The 23,245-nt window shown below is 46.3% G+C and overlaps 1 long non-coding RNA gene across 1 annotated transcript in view; it reads left to right on the forward strand.

Moving 5' to 3' along the window:
• LOC138504073 (uncharacterized) overlaps positions 1–23,245 on the forward strand; it is a 46,895-nt gene that overhangs the window by 680 nt on the left and 22,970 nt on the right. The gene's annotated exons all lie outside the window — the stretch shown is intronic.

The raw sequence follows: 23,245 nt of genomic DNA on the forward strand, positions 1-23,245 counted from the left end.
CAGAACCGTTTCATGGCCAAGCGCCATTTGCAATAGAGCCAGTTCAAATGTCATTGCACTGGTGCTAAAGCAATGGCACAAGTGCAAATTGCGTTTGCGCAAACGTATCGTAATCTATAACCTAGATCCTCATTACAGAAACTGTGAACCGCTGCAGTGGTAGTTCTCATGGTATTTTACCACTGGGCCAAAACTACCATGCCGAAAGAAGTCATTGAAATAATGCACATTTTCATTAAGGACATTTTTTCCATAATATCGTTTAAAATTTCGCGTGCACTAGTGCACGGATGAGAGCACTGTTTTCTGCATGCATCGCAGTGCCTGCTGATGTTTTGACAGCGGTTTTGTAAAGTGTACCATGATTCCTTTGGAGGCTTGCTTTTGCTGCTGTCTGCCTGCAACATCATTCTTATGGCGATCACGCTGCCACCGGATGTGCTGTTTGCTCTTTCTTTCAGGTGCCCTTTTTTTTAACATGAAGGAAGGATTTCAGAACTTCAAAAAGCATTTGAAAAAAGAGAGGGGTATTTTCTTATCTACTGATGGTTTGGCAGTCGAGTATCTCAAGGTTATTTATCTGTACTTATTACACATCACAGAGCTGACATATCAAAGCCAGGAATATGCCAGCTGGCATTTGATAGCTAATGCTTTGATAAACTATCAGTCCTTTTTATCATATGTTATAGGCCATTTTAGGACTCAAGGCACATTGGCATTGCATTTTCAGATTCCTCCCAATGGACTCAGAAATTATCATTTCCAATGTTTATATTTAGTGTTCCAGGATGTGGCGTGCTACTTTCTCTGCAGTGTTCATTTGGGAAGCGTGTCAGTAAAGCTTAGCCGACCTTTCCCAGTTTAATGAGCACACATTGTAATCATTCGCCGTGAGAAGGAGGAAAAGCCTACATACAAATCAGCAATCAGTCGGTGGTCAGATCCAGCGGGACAATTCGTGATAGGGCATCAGATTAAAACTACAATTCAACAGTTATTTATTATTATTTTTTTTTTGCTTGACTCTTCCATGGAAAACCAATGAGCAAGTTCAACTGAGACAGGGGTGCAGGCTCGGGGTGGGTTCTAGGGTAGTATGGCAATGCTTAAAGCGCAGATCAAACATCCTACTGCGGGACATTTTTGGGTCAAAGTGGGCCAGATTTTGTCCCAGAGTGGGCTAGTTAAATGAGTTTCTTCACTCTATGGCTAGCAGTTTTGACCAGCGTTTTTTTTAATCAAATACTATTTAAAATGCACATTTTGCAACATAGTTTAACCAAAATTCCCCTTGGCTACTTCTCAGGCAGTGGGCCACAAAAGGAATGAATTGGCATTTGCGTCTGTGGTACACTCTTTCATTGGTGCCCAAGGCAATTTTGGGCCGCAGTTAACCCTGCGGAAGAGGGAGGAAGGCATGGTCTCCCAACGATGACGCATTTTGCTATTATTCGTTTAGAGCTGCAGCAGGGCAGTGAATGCAGGTCCTGCTGCTCCAAAGTAAGCACCTCCTCTTTTGGTCCCTCCATTTTCGTTTTCTGCCCCTCTCTTTGTTGTTTTGATCATCTTTTCTTGTGCTTGCCTGGTTGTGCCCTGACCCTCCAGTTTCATTTTCCGCCCCTCTCTATGTTATTTCACCCTCTTTTCTTGCACCTGTGGTGCTGCATTACTTGTTTCCCACCTCTCCCCTCCCCTCGGATTGGCTGCTCCTCTTGGAAGTTTAGTTTCCTGACCTGATACGTGACCAAGACAGTGTTTAGAGCTGCAGCAGGCCTGTTAAAGCAGGTACTGCTGGTCCATCATACAGGTCGAGGTAAGTGCCCCCTCCCTTACCCCCTCCATTTTTATTTTCTGCACCTCTCTGTGTATTGTTTGCACCCTATTTTCTTCTTCCTGCCTGGCTGTGCCTGGACCCTCCATTTTCGTTTTATGCCCTCTCTTTGTTGTTTTCACCCTCTTTTCTTCTGCCTGTTGGGCTGTTCCCGGCCCCTCCATTTTCATTTTCTATCCCTCCATTTCTCTTCGTCTTCCTCTCTCTCTCTCTCTCTCTCTCTCTCTCTATCTCTCTCTTGATTCACCCTCTTTTCTTGCATCTTTGGGGCGCTGCATTACCTCTTTCCCATGTCTCACCTTCCCGCCTCCTCCTTCCTCCAATTGGCAGCTAACTTAGAAAGTTAAGCTTCCTGACCTGATCCATGACCAGGCAGGCCAGTGAAAGCGGGTTCTGCTGCTCCATCCGCGTTGAGGTCAAGGTAAGTTCCCTCTTAGCCCCTCCATTTTCGTTTTCTGACCCTCTATCTGTGTTGTTTTCACCCACTTTTCTTGTGCCCGTTGGACTGTGCCTGGCCCCTCCATTTTCGTTTTCTGCCCCTCTCTGTTGTTTTCCCCACTTTTCTTGTGTCTGCTGGGTTGTGCCTACCCCTCCATTTTCGTTTTCTGCCTCTCGCTCAGTGTTGTTTTCAACCGCTTCTCTTCTGCCTGCTGGTCTGGGCCTGGCCCCACCATTTTTGTTTTCTGCCCCTCTGTGTTGTTTACACCCTCTTTTCTTGTGCCTGTTGAAGTGTGCCTGCCCCCTCTATTTTCATTTTGAGCCCCTCTCTCTCTCTCTGTTGTTTCACCCTCTTTTCTTGCGCCTGAGGCGCTGCATTACCTGTTCCCATCCCTCTCTGCTTGCTGACTCCCCTCCCCTTTGATTGGCTGCTCCCCTTGGAAGTTTAAGCTCCTGACCTGAGCGGTGACCTTTAACCCATGAACCCTTGAAACACTTGGCGCGTTACAAACGCCATATCATATCATATCGTATCATACCCAACACTAGGCCCTTTAAGAAGAGGCAGCAATACTTTGAGATAGATGGGGATGCAGAATATACTCAAACATCAATAATCAGACTGACTCAGGAATTTGTCAAAGTAAGTCTGTTTTAATATCAATTGTCTAAAACAGGGAGTACAACGAACATCCACTCGATCTTCTCACTTAGCAAGTTTCATTAAAAAAAGCAAGTTAAATAGCAAAAACTCATCATCATTGACGTTAATCTACATGGCAAACTACAAAAACCTACTTGGGAAAGTGATTGGCTTAAAGGGAACATCTAGCTATATGTTCCATACTTGTCTGGGAAAGTGATTGGGTCCCTAACATCAGGTAGGGCAACTAAGCCCTCCTCTAGTGCAAGTCACTACGAACGTCATCAATTATACGACGTTCCACTGGTTACACAAACTATAAAGCTCTCTTTTACGTGTCCCTCTACAATTGGTTGGCACCCTTGCACCCCTCTGTACTATTCCACAAACTCTAGCAGCACGCAGGCTGGCATCCACATGCCGGTGGGCTGGTCATGATCATAGTTTACCACCAATTAGTCTGCCATCTATCATCACTCTTGCAGTCTGCCAGTCTATTAGCCCTTTGATCATTGGCCTTGTTAATGTTCTCTGTGCCTGAGAATAGAAAGGAGTACAGGCATACTTGTCTCTTTGTTTTGATACAGCTCAACCCAGTATCTATTTTCATCCATCCACGTGACTGCAGACCATGTTTCAGAGCTTTTCTGTATTTAAAACACTATTAAATGATGAACCTCTGACGTCTTCAATGTTCTTGCTCCTCACCTCAAACAGGAATTTGTTCTTTCCACACGTTCTGTAGCAACTGCATGAACATCCAAGCTCACGGTGGCCTTGACTTCCTGGTCCTGGGTCAGCCAAGCCTTTCTCGAATTCACTGCCTTCATTAAGTTTTGGTTTCTAACTTTGACACACTGAAAAAGCCTTTCTTTTTACTGGGTTCAGCTCTGCTAAAGTGCGTTGTGGAATTATCCATAGTCCATACATTCCTATTCATATACGTTGGGGCATCGCTGCAATCTATTCACTACGTAGCTAGCCTTTTAAGAATACTTTGTCTACTTGCGTTACTGAATCTGTACAATTGTAAAAATGACTTGACGTTTTCTTCATCGTTTCTGTAGCATGAGCATCTTCATCTCGAGCCCAAAATGTTGCTCATCTCTAACACCTCCTCCTTGGATCTTTATAGAATGTATATATTCTCTCGCCTCTGATCTCTTCTGGGTGCATCAGCCCTGGTTCGCATGATGTCACCAATCTTCTCTTTTACTCAGTTTTCACACTTCTTCTGGATTTCATTGAAATGGCCATCACATTGTTGTGAGTGCATATATGGCTTTCTCAATGGGTACCTTACTTCCAAGATTCTTTTCGGCATTTGGTATTTTCACTGGTACTGCTCTTGTCTCACACTCTGGCTACCAACATATAGACAGCATGGGGGAGGATCTTTGAGTGGGGGTACTTGGCTCCACCTCTACAAGCTGGATGCTTTTTAAAGCTATAGCAGGCCTCGAAAAGCGGGTCCGGCTGCTCCGTCAAGGTCAATGTTGAGGTAAGTGCCCCCACCTTTCTTGGCCTCTTCATTTTCGTTTTCTGCCCTTCTCTCTGTGTTGTTTTCACACTCTTTTTGTGTGTCTGCTGGGCTGTGCCTGGCCCCTCCATTTTCATTTTCTGCCCCTATCTCTCTGTTGTTTCTCTCTCATTTCTTGTGCCTGTGGAGCTGCATTACCTGTTTCCCAACCCTCCCCTTGCCGCCTCCCCTCTGATTGGTTGCTCCCCTTGTAGGCCACCCACTTAACAGAAGGACCCAGGGCAGCCTTTCCTGGGCAGCCATCTGTGCTGCGACTGATGAGGTAACTGTGGTGTGGCCAGGGAGTACAGCCCTTACTGAACTCCCGCAAAACCCCACCACTCTAATTACCGGATATCATATACCTGTTGTATAGGTTAGCCTTATCTTGTTTATTGTCTAATTGTGTATTTAGCTATATTTGAAATTAGCCTGTTACTGTAGGGAAACCATATTCTGCATCTGGTCTAATCATATAGTTAAGAATTATGCTCCCTGATGTGCCGTTAGAAAGGCACTGTGCAATATCTGTATCATGTTCTGCTCCCTGAGATGGATTGTTGGGGGTAGGAAATGTATTGCACTTGGATGGATTGTTGGGGGTGAGAAATAAATCGTACCTGGATGGATTGTTGGGGGTAGGAAATGTATTGCACTTAGATGGATTGTTGAGGGTAGGAAAGGTATCGGTCTTCGATGGATTCTTGGGGTGGGAATTGTGTTGCATCTAGATAGATTGTTGGAGGTAGAAAATGTATCACACTTATATGGATTGTTGGGGATAGGAATGCATTGCACTTAGATTAATTGTTTGGGTGGGAAATTTGTCACACCAAGATGGATTCATGGGGGTCGGAAATGTATTGCTACTAAATAATCGTACTAAAAACTCACCATTCTGCATACTCACCCTCAAACTCTGAACTAACACAACCATACCGCTACGGCACTAAAAACCGTACACACTTCATAATACCTAACAGGAAATCAAATCATACTCAATCATACCTCAACACCACATGGCGGCTATCAACTGAAAACACATCAACACGCAGTGACTGGTTTCTCTGTACTAAAGCTGCCAGAAGCACATCAAAGATCTCTTGCTCTACTCCCTCTCAACCCCACTAACAAACCCCTCAGCTCCCTTCCATTGCAGACCCGCCAGAGTGCCAATAGAGCACACAAGTGGCCACAGCTAGTGGCACATGACCCATTAACATTAATACAAATCACAAAAATGGTATAGCCCAAGAAAGAGGGAAATCCCTTGACAAAAATTATCTTGTGTACATGGTCTTTGGATCTTCATCAGGACTTTTCCATTTTGACATAGTGGTCAGGAGAATAAATTTGAAGAATGGAATGTGTTCAGGGCAATATACCTCTCTAGACACGTTTCAGGCTTCAAGCGAGAGTTCCCCACCAAGAAAAGACAGGCACATTTCTTTTCAGCTACAGAATGAAGATGTATTGGTGATATTTTTATTGGTAATCTAGTTCAGCAGGTTAATGTGGCTGCTTCAGAAAGCTTTGTGTAATATTTAAGTCCCTGACACAAATCGTGGTGGGACTGATTGAGCCTTTCACCAGTCAGCAGTTGATGAAGGTCATTAATATCAACAACATCGCCTTTTGCGCCAAACACTACCTTAAGTTCCTTCTACTGATCGTGCTGTTGTGGTCTGGGTGCTACTTAATTCCAACCTTGATTATTGCAATGGACTTTTGGCTGGAGCACTGAGCAAACAGATTTATTGCCTCCAAAAAGTGCAAAACACAGGAGTAAAGTTGGTTTTTGATGCAGCCAAGAACACTCACATTTCTGGTCTCCGACAATCGCTACACTGGTTGGCGTTGGAAGACCGGATTAAATTTAAGAATGACTGTCTGGTCTACAAATGTTTGGCTGAGTTGGCGCCAGTCTACCTGATAAACAAACTGAAACGGTATCGACCTACTCAGGCCCTTAGGTCTGACGACCAATTCTTTCTCGTCATCCCTAGGACGATTTGTAGATCAAGAGAAGACCAGTGTTTTTAGTGGTTGGACTCAGAATATGGAATAGCCTTCGGGTGAGCTTAAGACAGGCAAATTCCTTGTTGAGCTTCAGAGCAGGTTTAAAAACATATCTTTTTAAGTAAACTGGGTGATCGTGGCTTTTGTCCAGTTTCTGTTATTCTTTTGGGTTGTTGCTCTATTTTCTCATTATCTGGTACCATCTGCACCAGGACCCGATTTAGTTTGTTGTGTGCGCGTTCCAAATGTTTCAAAATTCAAGGTGTACCATTCAGCTGGTTAAATGGGTAGTAATCATTCTTACATAGCTGTGTAGCCCACATGTACAGGCTATGTCAGCTGTGAAACCCGCCGAATCCCGCGCTTACAGCACAAGTGAAACAAGTGCAGTTGGTACTGATGTGGGGTTTAAACAGCTGTTACATCCCACAGGTGAAGCTTATTCGCACCCATGCCAGAGGCCTGGGTGCTCTTTCACCCTCAAAGTGAAAGTTGAATGAACTGCCAAAATTGCACGATCAAAGCTCAGCCCACTGCCACTTAGAAAACAAGTAGTGACAAAGCAAATGATAATGGCTGCTGTGTAGATATTGGTATCAAACCTCTATATATTTGCCTGCCATTGCCATCATTTGCCCAGGAAGTACACTCATTTGTAAGGACGTAGCATATGCACTGATTCTCATATATGATATGATATAATATGGCATTTATAACGTGCCTGTAGACAAGTGTTTCTATGCACACCAAGACAAGGACGGGGAGACAAAGGGAGCACAAAACAACGATCTTACTAGGCCTGTGTCATTCAGATCACGCAAATGCAGGGAAGGGGAGAAGTGCCAGAAGGGGACAGGAAGGGGGAAGTGCAAGTAAACAATAAGCGCAGCCAGCAGGTGGCTCATAAGTGCAGTGAGAAGGGACTGCAGGGTTGCAGGAACGGACCCTTTAGTGCTGGGGGAGCCCGGAGGCAGTGTGAGGGCAACTGGACAAGCAGGATCCTGCTTGGGGTTCAGAGGCTATCCCGGTAACCAGTGCGCAGAGCAGTCAGGTACATCTGCAGGGGGGACGAAGAGAGAAAGCAAAAGCAAAAAGGCAGGTCTTGAGTTGCTTCCGGAAGCAGAGGTGGTTCTGCTCAAGTTTGAGAGAGGCAGGGAGGCTGTTTCAGTGGGAGGCCCCAGCCGAGGAAAGAGATCTGCCCCCAACTCTCTGCTTGGAGAAGCGCCTGACCAGCACAGAGTTGGAGGTGGATGAGCAGAGAGCTCGAGAAGGAAGATGTTTTGGAAGAGAACATTGGAGGTAGAGTGGTCCCAGGCCCCATAAAGCCTTGTGGACAATGCTGAGGGTCTTGAACTTGATCCTTGCAGTCACAGGGAGCCAGTGACGAGATTACAGCGCTGGAGAGATATGATCCCTGTGCTGGAGGCCAAGGACAAGTCTCAGAGTCTTGTTCTGAATGAGTTGTAAAGGTCGAAGAGAAGAGACAGGCAGATTTAAAAAGAGGCTGTTGCAATAGTCCAGACCATTAGAATGCCAATGCCTAAACAAAAAAATTCCAAACTGGTTGAACCAATGTAGGTCAGTCTAGGCACGTAATAATACTTACCATGCTTGCTTTATCATTGATGCCCAGTAAAAAAATGACATGCCACAGTAAGAAATCATAGACGGCTGGCAGCATCAAAATATTAAAGTCTAGTCACATAATAGCTCTTTTCGGTTCCATGTCATTTCATCGCGGGATGTTTTTTCACATGTTCTTTTTTACCGCAATTTGTTTTTCGTAAAAACCCGTCGAATTTTTTAAAAATTATTTTTGGGAGGGGTCCCCCAAACCCCCATTTTCTTTAATTTGTATTTATTCCCAAACACCCACACCCCATATATATAATTTACACCCCCCCCCCTAATAAATTTGATGGGTTTTTTTCGAAAAAAAATTTGGGGCAAAAAACCCAGCAAATATCCCGCGATGAAAGGACGTTGTACCGCGCTTTTCATGATTGCTTTATCATAATACTGAGAACAAATGAGTACAAAACAGATGGAATAATAGTCTTACCGGATTCCGATGTAGGCAGACAATGTTCTCTGGACCGGGATCAGGAATGCAAGTCCTTTTCCTCAAGAGGGGAGCTACTCGCGGTAAGGTCCCACTTTCTCAGACTCCAAGGGAGGGATTTGCTTAGTGGGCTCACCCCTATAGCTTCAAAGGGGGGTGGCTTCCCACTAGGGAGAAGGCACAAATTGCCCAGATTCATCATGGGGTAAAAGAGAATATTTTCATCTTCGGCCCGGCTTGTACAGAAGGGACATTTATAAGATGTCACTTTAATCCTTCACCTAGTAAATTCAGAGTGCCAGAATGCCTTAACACAGTTTGACATTGAAAGTTTTAAATGCTTGTTACAGGGAAAATCAACATATTTCTCATCGGCCTAAGAGGGCCTTATCAGTAAGTATTTAAGTGGTAAGTGCAGTCAAGCACATATATCCAAATGAGCCTTTAATAACCAATCATTAAAAAGTGGGATTAATATAGCTTTATAAGAATTACCAAATTTACAAGGGTCATCCCAGAAAACGGAACAAGAACAATCCTACTGTGTCCTGTTAGTATTCAGAACGTGCAAGTGCAGCAAGGAAGAGGATAGAGGGGGTACGTACTGGGGAGTCTGAGCTCATGGGTGAGCCACAGATGAAGTGCTATGATTCTTGAGTGCTACACAGCCAGAGCCACGTTAGGTGTAAGTGTGAACCTCCGGGGTGGAGGGTTTGTCAATGCAAGTGCTGAGGGGAGACAGGAGCTGGTCCATTTGGGTGTGGGATGCCTAAAGGCCTTGTATACCAATCACAGCAACTGTCAGATTAGCAGAGAAGAGTGAAAGGGAAGGAGGAGGTAAAGAGGAAAGTCTTATGGAGCTTCCGGAATTTCAAGAAATCCTGCTCAAGGCGCAGAGTTAGGGGGAGGGTGTTCCATAGGAGGGAGTCATCTGAGGAAAGTGAATTACCACCTACCCTCTGTTTAGCAAAACACTTTACACACAAAGGGCCTCATTACGAGTTTGCAGGTAGCCATGCCCTTATGGCTGCCTCCAAACTTGTGTCCGCGTCCGTGGTCCTTGAATGGGGAAATACCGGGCCATTCCGACTTTGGAGGGCCTGGTATTTCCGCATTCAGGGAATCCGGACCCGGACCATCCCCATTCCCATTTGAGCCCTAATAGGGCTCAAATGGGAATGGGGAGCATGCTAACAACGGGCCTGTTAATGACGGGCCCGTTGTTAGCATGCTTGTCCCCTCGCTGGACCCACAAAGGATGTCTGGTCTGACCAGACATCCAGAGCGGATCCTGCGAGGGATCCTCATAATGAGGTGGTACGGGGTTAATGGCGCCAGCACCTTTACCGGCGCAGTTAACCCCTTACCGCCTCACTCCTAATGAAGCCAAAAGAGTTGGTGCCAGAGGAACGTAGTGATCTAGTGGGAGAGTATTTAGTAAGATAATGTTGAAGACAGTGTGGTCCCCGGGCCCAGACAGCCTTGTGGATGATGCAGAGGGATTTGAATTTAATCTGTGTTGCAACCGGGTGCAGTGAAGACTTTTTAGGGCAGGAGAGATGCTGTCCCTGGGCTTGAGGCCAAGGATAAGTCTTGCTGCCCCATACTGGATTAGCTGGAGTGGTCGCAGAGTGGAAGATGGTAGATTCAGGAGGCTATTGCAATAGTCAAGCCTAGATAGAACAGGGATCGTGTAACATTAAGCCTCTGGGGGAAAGTGAGAAAAGGGAGAATTCCTTTGAGAAGGAAGAGCTGAAAGTGAGACTTCTTGGTAATGTGCGAGGGAGGAAGGAGAGAGGGGAGTCGAATATGACTCCAAGGTTTTTGGCTTCAGAAGAAGGGGCAGGGAGAGAGCCCAAGGAGGAAGGCCAGAGTGAAGGGAAGAAAGGGCGAGCAGGGGTCCCGATGGGAAGGATCTCAATTTTACAGGCATTGAGGCAGAGATAGCCTAGAGAGAACCAGGGCTTGGGTAACATTGTTGCGCTGAGATACAAAAACATTATGTACCACAACATAGGTAAAACCCAAAGTTTATATTCAGCAAATGTACATTTCCAGTAGAGGGGGAAGAGTGATCCCTGCCTAATGCTTGAGACCCTTAAAGCCTGTCCAGTAAATCAAGATTTTGGAAATGTTTCAACAAGGTTGCTTCACTGAGATTATTTCTAAAAAAAATCAGTGTCTGTAGGATAAACTCTTTTATAAGTGTATCCCTCAGTTCAATAGAGTATTCTGCCTTTTTCCAGTTAACTAGCTACTTAGGTATCTTCCTTTTCCTTGCTAGGATAGTAAAATCACTATACTTAAATGCCCGTAATCCCTTCATTAATGTTTGTTTGGCACTTTGACAGTCATCATCAAATAAGCCTTCTTTACCAGTGTGACCATTCTAGGCAATTCCAAAGATTTGGACACAAAGGGCCTCATTACATGGTTGGTGGCTTATCAGTGGTATATCCACCAAGATACCACCAAAAGGAATGAATGTTACTGCCGCCTGATCTGGTGGTATTACCGCTGGTTTACAAGTGGCGGTTTGGTGGTGTTAGTCAACACTGATGGAATCTGTAGGACTCCATGGGGGATTTTGGCAGTATTATCACCAGCATTAATACCGTCAGTGGTAATACTGCAGAAATTGCCATATTGTGGCAGAAAGGTGGCGGATTTACCTCCAGCTCTTAGCTGGAGGTGAATTCATCACCTCTCCGCCAAACTCTAGTTCGGCGATGCATTAATGTAGCGGTAACAGTATTACCACCATGTTTTTACTGCACTGCACAATTTATAATGAGGCCCAAAGGGCCAAGATTATTCCACTAACTTATTGTAAAATTGCAATCAATGTTTAGACCCAATGGGCCTCGTCATAGTTGGGCAGAGTGGTAAAAATGCAGCGGTAATGCTATTACAGCAGCATTACCGCTCCGCCCAACTCATAGTTGGGTGGAAAGTTGGGGATTCACCTGCAGCGCTGAGCTGGGGATAAATCCACTGGCTTTCCACCCATTATTGGTGCAATGACCCCAATGCTAACAGCGCTGCAGTAATTGTGCCGAAAATGCCCCATTGGGTCCAATGGACCCAGTATGAATGGGGACATACCACCCCAACGCAACTTGGGATGTGGCACTAATAGCACCGGACCAAGTTGTGGTAATGCTAATAGCGTTGGGCGGTATTCCAGCGAATTTACTGCTGCTATACCACTCACTCGGGGAAAGGTGCCACATATTTTGCATAACTTTCCAAAAAAGTTGATAACATTTAAGTTGTTTATTGAGGACCATCTTACAGGTCTCTGTAATACTCATAACTGTTTGTTCGAGCAATTCCGTGGCTCCTGCAACATATAACATAACTTAATATTTGCTTTTAAAAGGGGGCATGGATGCTCTCCAAATGTTGTATAATTTTGAATGAGCTAACACAATTCCAAGTCTCAAAATGTATCAAAACATTAACAATCAGACTTTGTTTGGGTCATGTTGCATATGAGGGGCCGGACAGACTGTCCTTAAAGCAACTGTTACAAGATCTTAAGCTATAGGAAGCTATCACTGCCACTATGAAGCTAGCCAAAGGATATAGAAATGGGGGTCACTGGCTGGAAGGCCAGGGATACCCCATAATTCGCCTTCATTGATCATGTCTTGAGAGAGGGATACAATTCAAACTTGCAATTAACGTCACCTAGCATCACAACAAATCGATATCTCGTTTCGTGTGCCAAGTAAGACATAGGCCCTCATTACGACCCTTGCGGAAATCGGAAAACGATGGCGGAAATGCAATACCGCCATCGAATAGCGCTCGGTGCGACTATGACCCGTCACCGCAAAGTACGAAGCCATTAGCGACACCGTAGTGAACGCCAACGCTAACTGCACCAAGCACGCGCGCGCGCGCCATGCGAAACCGCAAACACCACCATGGCGCAACGGTACGCCAATTCCGACCCTAGCGGACATGTACCTAACGCCATCAGGCATGGCGTAATGTACCATTCCGCCATGGTGAGAAGTACGGCATCGCGAATCAACCGTAAACGGCCCCACTGAGTGCCTGTACACCGCTCCCTGCCCACAAAGTACAACTCCCCGTAGGCGCAATGAAGCCACAATGCAACCATTGAAATGTACAAGTCACCCATGCATGGCAACGAACAAAAGAAACACAAGAGGGGCCAATGGGAGCTGCAGGGCACAGATGGCACGAATACAGAAGCCATCCCAATGGACATGACCACAGTCCCCCACCAAGAAACGCATGCAAACACAGGCACCTGTGACCAGCCATATTCCGAGAATCACATCATTCCACCAGTCCACCTGGCTGACCGGCATCTGTTACACAAAACCAAATCCCCCGCCCCTGAGCATGACAACATTCAAACTGTCATATTGGCAGCCCCCATCCCTGACCTCACGGGCTTAGTAGGCAAACGCGCAAAGTACAGTACCACGCAACTAAACTCCGAAGCTGGAACCCAATGCAGATCTCCTCACAATACATCGCCCCCCAAATAGGCATATGCCACATCACTTGCAAAGAATAACGCTACACGGGCCAAATCAGAATAGAAATTTAATGCACATCAAAGTCACCAAGCCCATACAGCCATCAGGCCATGAACTCCTAAACACCAATCACCATTGTGGGCTGCATCCGCAAGAAATGACCAGCCACTACTTGTGTGTCGTCCTGTTCCCTCATGGTACACAGAGCCACATTCACGTACGAAAAGGCAACATGGAAGCGCACAGAACCGCAGGGCCGTCCCAATGGGGAGGCACTAGTCCAGCTGAAAGGCCGAAATGTTGCTCCGAGCCACCAGTACTGCGTAAGGGCATGTGGGCCATTGGCGATCGTCCCATAAGATCGTAATGCTGCTCCACTGATTAACACGAAGCAGCAGGTGTCGGGAGTAAAACCCATCTGCAGGAGTGGCATACAGATGGCAGTGGCAAAAGGGGAGGAGATACCTGTCAACCAAAAGAAAAGAAAAAGAACAGAATGGCCATCAGAACTACATTCCAACAACTCACTTCAATGATCACACGAAATCCACAGCCATATGCATGCTAGCCCACTCCAAAGGATCATCACCACCCCAAAACCACTTGCGACTCCTAACCATCTATATCGAGGTGCAAACACCATCACAAACGAGTGTACCTGTGCATGCGTCTGTCAAAACAGAATCCATCAGATGGGAATGTTAATGTGCATGGACACAAGTGTCTGAGGGCGTGTCGAGACAGGGAGGGCTCAACAAGGCCAGATAGACGATGGTCCCACCATGGCAGCCCTGCATCACATAGCGTAGGGGAGGCGGATAGATCCCAAGAAGCCCTGTACATGGCAAACTCTGTATCAAATCCCCTGCCCATGCATCCATTCATCATTCCCTCATCCCGGAATCAAAACGCCTGAATAATTACTCACATAACATTAGAAACATCCATTGAGTCTGTGCGTTATGCAGCCTGCAAAATCCACAGTGCCCCAGCCCGTAATTCCAGTGTTGTGAAGTAACATGTATGTGGGAACGGCCGGCCTCATCGCCCACGTAGCAATTGCGCATCCCAAACTATTCATATCAATCATTGCTTCCTCGCCATGGGCCCTGTCTCAAGGACATTGAACAACAGAACGTTATATTTGCAGTCAGACCTGTGGGCATCTCCTCGCCGCTAGCTGGAAACCGAAAGCGCCGCCCTTGGAATTCCACATTTGCAACATCACGCCGAAAAGGCATCTGTGGCCGTTTGAAATCACTAATTATTCCATCGAGTGCGGCTGTGTGTGAAAATGTCAACTGCCTTCACCCACAAATGGGACGCCCCGCCCGTCATTGCAACTCGGTAAAGTGATGCATGAGGGCCCACCGTTACTCGAGTACTACGTTCCACTGACCCTTCACAAGTCTGTTCGCGACTGCACAGATAGTATGTGCAACAATGGGACCACAGCAGAATGAACATGTCAACCAATGTTACACGGCCATCGGGTACAAATACATGATTGCAATAGCAAGATGCCATTCCCAGATTTGCAGCGTTGTGCGCGGGACGTGCTCGGCCAAAGGGGAGAGCAGCTTGCACAGGTGGAATTAATCACCACAGGTGGAGGCCATACAGCCTGAAAACACATAAATTGCACAGCCAGTCTCCTCCCACAACCACGCCGAAATGCTACCGGCAGGACTCGCGATGTTGGCCCTGGGGGACCTGATAGCACTGCAACTACTCCAACTCCAAGAAGAAGACGAACACCAACTGCTACCGGCCGCACGAAGGAGACGCAGGAGGAGGAGGAGGCCAAGGCAGGGCCAGCAAGGGCCGCCAGCACAGCCACTACCACCACGCAGGCAGCCCGCAATCCCACGCCTCCGAGCACATCCGTTCAACCTCACTGATGAGCAGATCCACACCCTCTACCGTCTGGACCGGGACACCATAGCCGCCATTGTGGACATGACACAGGCTGACCTTGTCAGCATGATAGATAGCCCTACCGCCATCCCACCCCTACTGAAGGTGGTGTCTGTACTCCACTTCCTGGCCACAGGCACCTACCAGCACACAGTCGGACAGTTACATGGCATTTCTCAGCCACTGTTCTCACGGACACTATTGCAAGTGCTCGATGCCCTCCTGCAGCACGCAGACGACTACATCTCTCTACCACGCTCGGAGCAGGAAATTACCAACACAAAAGTGGGATTCCATGCACTTGCCGGCATACCGGGTTGCATTGGTGCCATCGACTGCACCCATGTGGAATTGGTCGTCCCACATGCCATGGAGGCCCAGTACCGCAACAGAAAACAATTTCATTCCCTGAATGTACAAATGGTGTGTGACTCCAACAGGATCATTACACATTGTTGTGCCCGATTCCCTGGATCAACCCATGATTCTATGGTCTTGAGGAACTCTACAATACCACGCTACATGGAGCGACACGCAGGGAACAGATCCTGGCTACTCGGTGAGTCTCATTACATGCATGATTATGTGGGGAATGTGATTTGGCAATGACCTGGCAGGAAGGGGGGGGGGTGTGCGTACGTAGCAATGGCATTCCACATCATACGTTTCTCGTCCACATACAGGTGATGCTGGATATCCACTGAAGAGATGGCTCCTCACACCAGTCCGGAACCCACGGGACCAGCATGAGGAGGACTACAACCATGCCCACTCACGTACCCGTGTAGTCATTGAACAGGCATTCGGCCTACTGAAGACTCGTTTCCGCTGCCTCAGCAGGTCTGGCGGGGCACTCCTGTACCGCCATGAGAAGGTTGCAAAGATGGTGATGGCATGTGTCATGCTCCACAACATGTGCGTACGTAGAAATGTGCCCATGCCCCCTGACGCAGAACTGCAAGCACCTGATGATGGTCATGATGAGGGTGGGGATGTGGCAGCACCTCATGGAGTCTGCGAGGCACCGGAGGCCCGTGACATTCGTCAGCATCTCATTGATGCATGCTTCTAGCACTCACGCCTGGTGGCTGATACATGGACACGGGACCCGTGGCACTGTGCGTGTCTGGGACATGCACAACATGGACTGTACGCCTATGATGGCCTAGTACACAGAAATCAATGTCCACACATCTCATTGGTTGATCGTGCACTTTTTATGGCATATGTGATGTCATGTTGAACACCCTATCGACCCGCCACCCAAGTGAGCCCAACACACCCCCTCCACCCTCCTACCTCCCCCACGAACCCCAGTGTCCAAAGATGCTCATTGTCAGTGGGCTGTCGCTATTGCAAGCCCCCTCTGCGGGTATCAGGGGCACCCCTGCCTGTGGAGCGCAGGTTCCTTCCAGATCTACGTTGGGGGCTGCCCTGGACGGAACTTGCAACGGATGATGTGTCTGCCTGCTCACGTCCATGCATGTCCCTAAGGGTTTGCGAGAGCTCAGTGAGCACACGGCGCACTGCGGCAAGTTCGGCACATACGTCTTTGGACGTCGCATGCAGTTCCCCCCTCAGGCTCTCGGTGCTTCTCTCCATTTGGACTCTCAGGCTCTCGGTGCTACTCTCCATTTGTGCCCTCAGCGTCTCTGTGCCTCTCTCCATTTCTGCCCTAAGTGTCTCAGTTGATGTTTCTATGTCTGCCTTAGTGCCCCCACATTCATCGGCATGGTCCTTGAGGAGCGTGGCCATTTGCTGCTGTTGCACGATTAACTGGTCGAGGGACTGTTGCCTCTGCTGGGCCATGCCCATTTGCGGGGGTGTCACAGAGGGGCTGTTGTCCTCATGTTGCCTTGCCACAGGGCTTGGGGGGGATGGCCAGTCGTTGTCTTGTGGGTGCCCCTGCGTGGTATCCTCATGTTGTACGGGATGGGACAGACAGGGGGATTGGGACAGGTCATGGATGGATCTGACTTCGACATCCCCGTTTTCTGTGTCGGAGCATGCTACCATCAATGGGGTGTCACCTATGGTGCTGCTGCCACCAGAGGCAGTGCCTTCTGTGGCATCCATTGGGGGGACCTGTGGTGGTGGTGTTGTGGGCATGCTGGCTGCTGGGGTGCCTGTTGATGTTCCCTCCTCTGTGCTGCCACCTGATTTGTGCTGCTGCCGTGTCTTGATGCGTGCAGCTGAGGTGGAGGGTCTCTGGCCGTTGGTCTTGGCCCTCTTTGCAGGTGTGCTGGTAGGGGTGTCCTGTAGCTCGTCGTTTGGATCGGACCCTGTGGTGGAGTAAAGGAGGGCGAGGGTTAATGATGGGTCTGTGCGAATTGGAATGGCATTGTATCACATGCTCTGGGGTGGTACCTGAGGGTGATTTGGGTCGGGTCCTTGGAGGTGCTTTGATTTGTGTGTGGAGTGAGGGTGCAGTTGTTTGGCAGCCTGCAGTTAGGGTGTGCCTGCTGCACGTGTAGTGCGTGTATTAGGGGTTTTTAATTATTTATGTATTTATTGTGGGTTTTAACGTGCGCTATCAGGCCGATGTGTGTGGCCGTTCTCCTGGACATGTGTTTCTGTTGCACTATGTGGACGCATGGTACTTCACATGGATGGACTGTGTGGATTTGGCATTGTTTTATCTGGTACACCTACCTGAATCTTCGGATGTCTGCACTCCTTTCTCCATCCCTCCGACTCCCTCTATGCTCTCCATTCCGATGGTGGAGGCACAGATTTCTTCCCAGGGGGTCAACTTGATGGGTGATTCAGGACCTCCCCCGGTGGCTGTGGCAATGTTGCGGTTGGCAGAGAGTATGCTGCGGACGCGTATCCTTAGGTCGTCCCATCGCTTGCGGCATTGCTGTGGGGTGCGGGGTGCGGTCCCCACCGCACTTACCCGCTGTGCCACCAGAGCCCATATGGTCTTCTTGTTTGCAAGTGCCGTTCTGGTCATTTGCGTGGAGAAGACGACGGCAGCATTCTCCTGGAGGGTCTCTGTTAGCACGGTGAGTTCCTCGCGGGAGAAGTGGACCTGCCGCTTGCGGTCGCACGCTTTCTTCGCTACTTTTCCCATTTGTCTTGGTTTCGCTAGGGTGGGTGACGGGTTGGGGTGTGTTTCAGGGTAGTGATTTTAGTGGTTGTGTGGTTTTAGTGTTTTTATAGGTGTACGCCGGGATGTTTCCCGTTCCGGGCCCATGTTTTAACTTCCGTTTCCGTATATTTCCGGTCACCGTACTTTCCGGTAGGCGCACACTGCGGTGACCGCTAAGAGGGGTGGCGGTATTGCACCTAGGGCGCCGTACGGCGGCGGTGTGGGCCGTTTTGGGGTCATTTCCGCCATCGCGGACTTTGCACTTCCGGCGTGGCGTGGTGCTCGTGCCCGATGGGTCGGAATGGGCCGCACTTTGCTCCTTCGTGCAATGGCGGAAACGCTATTTACGCTGTGGCGCTCCGGTCAGTCGCTTTCCGCAAGGGTCGTAATGAGGGCCATATACACTATAACTTGCTCAAATCTATCAATTGCTGAGTAAATGGGTCACAAAACAGTATTCAATAAAAACATAACAAGACCTCCCTTGAATACGTCTACAAATCATCTCAAAGGACAATTGCATTATCCTAGCGAGAGCCCTTATCTTATCTAGGCTCGACTATTGCAATACCTTATACATAGGTGCCAACAAATGTATCTCCCAGTGAATTCAAGTCTTGCAAAATAATGCCCTGAGAGCAGCTCTCGGCATACCTAAAAGATCCCATATATCCATGATAAGGTGCAAAAACAACTGGCTGTCCACCCAAAACAAAATCCTCCTAAAAGTAGCTTCACTCACCCATAAAGCCATGAATAATGCGGCACCTTCCCATCTCATGGATCGACTACTTAAGAGAAGCTCCTCTAGACCCTCAGGAATCACTAATGTTAACAGCCTTATCATTCCGAAATTCAAACTGGCTATGGCCGGGGGCGCTAGCTTCCCCGTCCAAGCGGCACAAATATGGAATTCTTTGCCACACCATTTACGTGTTGAGCAATCCTACTTCAAATTTAGATCCAATTACATCAATTTGCTGAAGTCTGCTACCGACTAAACGTAGTCACCAGCCCACACCAGTTCCCCTTCCTACCTTGTCTGTACTTACCCCCCGCACTCTCCCCCTTTTGCTCACTGTTTGTATATACTTAACTGCCTTGTAATTGCTATATGACTGCCTGTATATTTTTATTTTTGATCTGTAAATATGTTTTGACATTTGTTATCTACTGTATATTACCATTTATAACACTAAGCTTCGCATTTTTATATGGCTGCGCCCTGTTACCTTCGGGTTTGGTGCGCACTACAAATAAATAAAACAAACAAATGAAAACAAATGTTGGAAATAAAGTGATTTATTTAGACCAAGTAGATATGGGGAATCTACATAAAGAATTGACATGTTGATCCTAAGTGTACATGAGCCCTGATAAGAAATACGCCTTTTAGGCCATATTTGGGAGCTTTCGTGGTGGGCTGGAAAAAAGTAAGCAAAGCAGGTTTGGAAATCGGTGCTCTTGACTAAGTTTCTTTTAAACTGATCACTTGGTTGTCATTAATACACACACACCAATCCCCATCTTGCAGTTTTCTCCCCAGTTTACATAGAGGAGGTTACAGAACAAAATAAAGAATTTAGAGAATTCTCTTTCCGACTTGCACACTGAATCTTTCTACATTTTAAAGTGGGGTCAAATTCTCATTTAGGCGAGCTATTTTATCTAGGAGAAGCTTGTACAAAATTTTCCTCCCAAGATGTAATCTTACATACACTTTCCAACAAGCCCAAACAGTTGTGTCTATAGCGTGAATATCCACAACATATCCAGGCACCTGCCAAGCTATGGGTATGGCGCAAAGCACATTCTATACAACCTACATTGGTTTTGGACTATATCAATAAAAGGAGCAGCAAAGTAATATGCCTCAAAATCAGGAGCACCCAATCCACCTGCCACCAGTGGTTACACCATAGTTGACCACCTTGTTCTATCATGCTTCTCACACCATACAAGTTAACTGGTTAGCTCATGTGTTTGGTTAATTTCTTAATCCCTTTGTTTAAGAGGCACATTAGTGAATACATACATACATTTTGGCAGCAGTAGGGATTTGTGGCCTCACTTTATCAGAGGCAGAGTATAATTTGTCCACATGGTTTTCAATCTAGGTAAACAGTGGTTCATAATTTAGCTTGTGTACTCAGTTTTGTGTTTGCATCAGCTGGATGCACAGATATCTCACCATATCTGGCTTCCATAACCGGTCTGCAGGGATTTCCATTTGCTGTGCTCTTGGGGATTAATGGAAGTAGCTCCCATTTTACTCAATTCAGCATCAAGCCAGATGCTCTGCCAAAATGTAATACTTTCTCAAGGTTTGGTTGTAAATTTACTAGGTGGTTCTTGATAGAAATCATACAGCAAAATAAACAAGGGTACCACAATGATGTTCAAACCTCTATGTATGCGATACTGATGCTATTGGATGCCTAGAGGCTTCTCAGCTATTATGAACATCAGCGGGGACAGCAAGCATTCCTGATGTGTACCTCCGGCAAGAGTAACTGGAGGAGATATACCATTATTTTGACTCTCGTTCAATAATTTAATTGTTCCCCAGAAATAATCTCCCAGTTCGAACATCCTGAGATCATCAAACAGGTAAGGCCATTCCTCAGTATTGAAGTCTTTCTGGTTATCTAAAAGGGCAGCCACCAACCATCAGGCTGTCTGGGCGAATCTCATTTATAATAGTGAAAATGTTACATAGGTTGTCATGAGTGGATCTGCAGTTATAAATCCGGTTTCACCTGATAGGACAATGTCTGGCATCAAGGGGTACATTCTTTGAGCCAGTATTTTGGCAGAATTCTATGATCAATGTTTAGCACAGAAAGGGGGGGCTATATGATGCACATTGGATCTCAACTTTATTAGGTTTACGGAGTATTATGTGGTTTGTTTCTGAGTAGTAGGGAGTCAACATCATTATCAAGGGAGACCTGGCAAAGCTCTAATAACTTAGATACAATCAAGTCTTACTAATGCCTATAAAACTCGACAGTCACTAGATCCAGCCCAGTGGATTTTCAATTGCCAGTTCACGTATTGCCTCCCTTATTTCACTGACAGTCAACGGGATGTCATGCAGTTCCAATATGACTAGTTGCAAGCCAAAACAGTATTCTGTCTTCCAAGTATAATGCTACTTCAGGAGACAAAGATATAGCTTGGTATAATTTTCTGTAAAACTGTGTGAAACAATTGTTAATGTCTAAGAGGTTAGTGAGTACTATGTGTTGTGCATCCCTTAAACCTAAAAAGGGGGTTCAGACTCTTTTCCCGCTTAAACATCCATACCTGAGCTCTGCCGATCTATCTCACTCAGCAAACCTACTGGCATCAGCTTTCCAATGCAGCAGCTGCACTTCCCACTGAGCAAGGCTATGAAAGGTTTCCATTTTGGTCTTGATTTCTACCAGGCGAGAGTTGTTTTTAATGGTGGGTGGCATGTTGCTTTTCCAGAGGAGAGAGTGAGCTCCCAATATCCAGCGTGTATCAAGGAAACATTTTATTTGAAATCCAATGACAGTGGACAATTCTACATCCAGCAAAGCATCTGCCTTGAATTTCCACGTTGGTCAGGTTTGCCTATTTTGACCACGTTGCAATTCAAACACAACTGGAGAGTGATTAGCAATGGTTTGAGGTAGTATCGAGAAGAAAAAAAACACATTCTCACACAAAGGTATGGAAGCAAACAGGTAGTCTGTCCTAGTGTAGGTATTGTGCGCCATAGAGTAGTATGAGTAGTGCCTATCTGTCTCATGTAGACGTCTCCATGCATCTACCATTCCATGAAAATTGAGTAAGTGCCTAAGAGATTTAGAATTCTTAGAAGGCATCTTGTGTATGTCTGATGGCCTGCCTAAATTAACATTAGACATTAATGATATCACCTCCTTTAAGAAAATTAGGATTAGAAGGTGGGCCACATGATAACATTATATCATCAATAAAGTTTTGATCACCATAAATTGAGGCATGGATGTTAGAGAGTGTAATTGGGTCTTCTCTGAACCCATCACACACAATCACATATCTACACTCCAGGTCATATACTGAGGAGGTTGATACAAACATCAACCTTGTATGCACTAAAATCCTTGCACCTCTGTATTGATGTGTATATTCCTTGAAGGTTCAAGATTGTGGTGGTTTTTACATGGTGCTTAACATTCAAACAACATTATGATCACTCAATTAAGAAAGTAGTTCTTTAGAGAACAGGAAGAACACAGGTGAATTCAAAAAAAGAATAACTTTTTTAATGTTTGTTGTACAAAATGTAAAAGAACAGTACTCAAAAGGACTGAACAAGTGAATGCCCTGAACGAAAAAAGACTGAACAAGTGAATGCACAGACATCACAGATACTAGAAAACTGAAAAAATAGAAAGAACAGGGCTGTAAGTCACTAAATAGATGTAACTTTGCAAAATTAATTGACCAGACAACTAGCGTTAGTGGTCTTTTATGAGATAGTCGACATGTTACGGCCATGGATTAAATTAGACACTATCTCTAGTGTCTTTTCACAAATAGATGCATCAGCCTTCTTCAGGACAAAGGATTTCTTCCAGATTATCTTCAAATTAATGATTTACCCCATTTTATGAAGCATGTGTAGCATCACAGATTTCTCCAGGCTCTGTGAGAAGAGGTTGACGCAGGATTACATCAGTCTGAATAATTTCTTTAATTTGGACGAAATATGCAGGAGTTAAATGTCATCCTTGTGGCAAGGGAAAACCCCAATCTTGTCCTTGATGATTTCTTAACAATGCATCAGCAAACGCTAGATGTGGTTGCAGCAGGCGTAGATCAATACAATTGCAAATGGCCGCAGGTGAGGCAGTGGAGCGTGTAGGCGTTTGATTCCTCAATACAATAAATGAGTGAGCCGCTAAGTTAACAGCAGTACTTATCGCGTGTCTTGCCGTGCATGCAGAAATCCTTTGTCCTGAAGAAGACCCATACATTTATTTGTGAAAAGACACTAGAGATAGTGTCTAATTCAATCCATGGCCGAAATATGTCCACTGTCTCATAAAAGACCACTAACGATAGTAGTCTGGTCAATTAATTTTACAAAGTAACGTCTATTTAGTGACTTACAACCCTGTTCATTCTCTTTTTTTCAGTTTTCTAGTATCTGTGGTGTCTGTGCATTCACTTGTTCAGTCGTTTTGA

This window comes from Ambystoma mexicanum, chromosome 11 (genome assembly GCF_040938575.1).
Source record: "Ambystoma mexicanum isolate Mex_15411 chromosome 11, UKY_AmexF1_1, whole genome shotgun sequence".
Classification (NCBI taxonomy): Eukaryota; Metazoa; Chordata; class Amphibia; order Caudata; family Ambystomatidae; genus Ambystoma; species Ambystoma mexicanum.